A 3,647-nucleotide genomic window follows, 5' to 3' on the forward strand; every position below is an offset into this window, starting at 1 on the left:
GGAAAAATTCCCATATCCATATAAGCCATAATTTTGTTATTTTATAATAACCACTTTAAACTTGTATCTTGTATCAATGTATGATTGCCCAATATCATACGAAATATCATATGAAATAATCATTTCATATCTTGGCTTCATACTCATATCATGCTGAAGCTATTCCTCAGTATTTAATTGATTCAAAAAGGGAAAAAAAATATATTTTTCTTCGTTCTTCTCACACAAATATATACAACAATGAGAGATAATGCGTTTTCATTTAATATCAATATTATGAATATATATATATATCCAATAATATACAATATGCTTAAAAATTTCGTAAAATTTTCAAACAACTTATTTAGCATAGTCTTACAACCCTCAACCATATGTAGTCCAAGCAGCACTATAAAATTAATTAAAGTACATAACAGCATGGACTGCGATATGCGTTCAAAATGTCGATGTTCATGTGTCCTGCAGTTCACACGATGACGCACAGTTTGCTGCGTTCTTCATCGACCCATGAGCCGAGTGATCCACCGCTTAGAGTGATTAAAATTGGTTTATAAAATTATTTGTCAGATATGTTTTTATTGAAAGAAATTAAAAATACACCATTTTACTGGCATATATCAATTCCTTCAATAAACTTTATTTTTATCCTAAAAGAATGCTGCGAAATGTCTTAGTTTTATATAAACGATATATTACCATATTTATCAATATATATTGTGTAGTTTGGCTTGTTTGATAAATATCAATTTATATAAAAGTATTAACCTGAATTCAGGTACAACATTGTACTTTTTAGGCTGTTGCATTAACCAATGTATGCCCATAGCTATGATGGACAATACATATTCGCAACGCGTGCATATTATGGTACATATGCACACAGATTTTATAAATCAATATATTGTAATATATCATCAATATGTATTTTTATATTAATTGCTACACACATAGAACCATGTCATATGTATAGCCACTACTAAATGAGTATTTTGGCAATATTATTAATATATACATATAATATATACAACTGGATATATTTGTTTTACAATTATGATTTTATAAAAACATTTTATGTTTTGGTAAATTGGCAATATATATTTGTTAACGGTAGAAGCATACAATAATGATCCTTCCGCAGGTTCACCTACGGAAACCTTGTTACGACTTTTACTTCCTCTAAATAATCAAGTTCGGTCAACTTTTGCGAAACAACCGTAACACGCAAGGCGTCACAGTGATCACGTCCGGAGACCTCACTAAATAATTCAATCGGTAGTAGCGACGGGCGGTGTGTACAAAGGGCAGGGACGTAATCAATGCGAGTTAATGACTCACACTTACTGGGAATTCCAAGTTCATGTGAACAGTTTCAGTTCACAATCCCAAGCATGAAAGTGGTTCAGCGGTTTACCCGGACCTCTCGGTCTAGGAAATACACGTTGATACTTTCATTGTAGCGCGCGTGCAGCCCAGGACATCTAAGGGCATCACAGACCTGTTATTGCTCAATCTCATTATTGCTAGACGCAATTTGTCCATTTAAGAAGCTAGTGTCCTTATAATGGGACAAACCAACAGGTACGGCTCCACTTATATAAACACATTCAAACACAATAAACATTTTACTGCCACCATGAATGAAGGCTATATAAGCTTCAACACCATAATCCTGAAGATATCTATTTAATATATTTGAGTCTCGTTCGTTATCGGAATTAACCAGACAAATCACTCCACGAACTAAGAACGGCCATGCACCACCACCCATAGATTCGAGAAAGAGCTATCAATCTGTCTTACACACTTATGTTCGGACCTGGTAAGTTTTCCCGTGTTGAGTCAAATTAAGCCGCAGGCTCCACTCCTGGTGGTGCCCTTCCGTCAATTCCTTTAAGTTTCAGCTTTGCAACCATACTTTCCCCGGAGCCCAAAAGCTTTGGTTTCCCGGGAAGCGACTGAGAGAGCCATAAAAGTAGCTACACCCAATTGCTAGCTGGCATCGTTTATGGTTAGAACTAGGGCGGTATCTGATCGCCTTCGAACCTCTAACTTTCGTTCTTGATTAATGAAAACATCTTTGGCAAATGCTTTCGCTTAAGTTAGTCTTACGACGGTCCAAGAATTTCACCTCTCGCGTCGTAATACTAATGCCCCCAAACTGCTTCTATTAATCATTACCTCTTGATCTGAAAACCAATGAAAGCAGAACAGAGGTCTTATTTCATTATCCCATGCACAGAATATTCAGGCATTTGAAGCCTGCTTTAAGCACTCTAATTTGTTCAAAGTAATTGTACCGGCCCACAATAACACTCGATGAAGAGCACTAATGCAGGTTTTTAAATAGGAGGAATATATAAAAAAATACAAGTACTTAATCATATATAAGAACTCCACCGGTAATACGCTTACATACATAAAGGTATAGTACTAACCACAATTGTAAGTTGTACTACCCGTATGAAGCACAAGTTCAACTACGAACGTTTTAACCGCAACAACTTTAATATACGCTATTGGAGCTGGAATTACCGCGGCTGCTGGCACCAGACTTGCCCTCCAATTGGTCCTTGTTAAAGGATTTAAAGTGTACTCATTCCAATTACAGGGCCTCGGATATGAGTCCTGTATTGTTATTTTTCGTCACTACCTCCCCGAGCTGGGAGTGGGTAATTTACGCGCCTGCTGCCTTCCTTAGATGTGGTAGCCGTTTCTCAGGCTCCCTCTCCGGAATCGAACCCTGATTCCCCGTTACCCGTTGCAACCATGGTAGTCCTAGATACTACCATCAAAAGTTGATGGGCAGACATTTGAAAGATCTGTCGTCGGTACAAGACCATACGATCTGCATGTTATCTAGAGTTCAACCAATGTAACGATCTTGCGATCGCTTGGTTTTAGCCTAATAAAAGCACACGTCCCATAAGGTCCGTGTTTTAATTGCATGTATTAGCTCTAGAATTACCACAGTTATCCAAGTAACTGTTAACGATCTAAGGAACCATAACTGATATAATGAGCCTTTTGCGGTTTCACTTTTAATTCGTGTGTACTTAGACATGCATGGCTTAATCTTTGAGACAAGCATATAACTACTGGCAGGATCAACCAGAATAATGTTTTTGTTTCGTGCGCATATGCACACATATGTAAATATTTGACAACTCAATATACTTTTGAATAAAAAAAACAGTATAATAATACATAGTTTTTAACAACAGTTTATGAGAATTTGTTAAACGAATGCGGCCATTTTTATATAGCATTCACATTCGCCATTTTTCTCTATATATTTTTCTATATATATTTAATATAAAAAATTTTAGCAATATATAACGAGAGAATTAATATTCTCTCATTTGTTTAATATGTACAACATTCGATTATTAAATATATCCATATAAATATATACATTTTTTCGTTCAAAAATATCTTTTTATTTGCACTTAATATATTATCACACGTGTATTTGCTTAAACCAATATAAATTGTGTTTGAGCTTTGTATTTTGACAACAAATTTAAAATTTATCCAATTTCGTATACGTTATTTGCGATATACATTAAATAAAACCAAACACATGAGTGTTCATGTAGAATGGATTTTGATATATTGGCAATATTTGAATTTGCATATAAATCGCT

The 3,647-nt window shown here is 35.1% G+C and overlaps 2 non-coding genes across 2 annotated transcripts; both read right to left on the reverse strand.

Annotated features, from left to right (window-relative positions):
• Nucleotides 1-360: 360 nt before the first annotated feature.
• Nucleotides 361-539, reverse strand: LOC121404980. Its single transcript, XR_005968300.1, has one exon. It is a non-coding gene; the product is annotated as a 5.8S ribosomal RNA (ribosomal RNA).
• Nucleotides 540-1,124: 585 nt separating this feature from the next.
• On the reverse strand, nucleotides 1,125-3,118 carry LOC121404981. Its single transcript, XR_005968301.1, has one exon. It is a non-coding gene; the product is annotated as a small subunit ribosomal RNA (ribosomal RNA).
• Nucleotides 3,119-3,647: the final 529 nt, after the last annotated feature.

Source organism: Drosophila obscura, unplaced genomic scaffold (assembly GCF_018151105.1).
Source record: "Drosophila obscura isolate BZ-5 IFL unplaced genomic scaffold, ASM1815110v1 contig_71, whole genome shotgun sequence".
NCBI lineage: Eukaryota > Metazoa > Arthropoda > Insecta > Diptera > Drosophilidae > Drosophila > Drosophila obscura.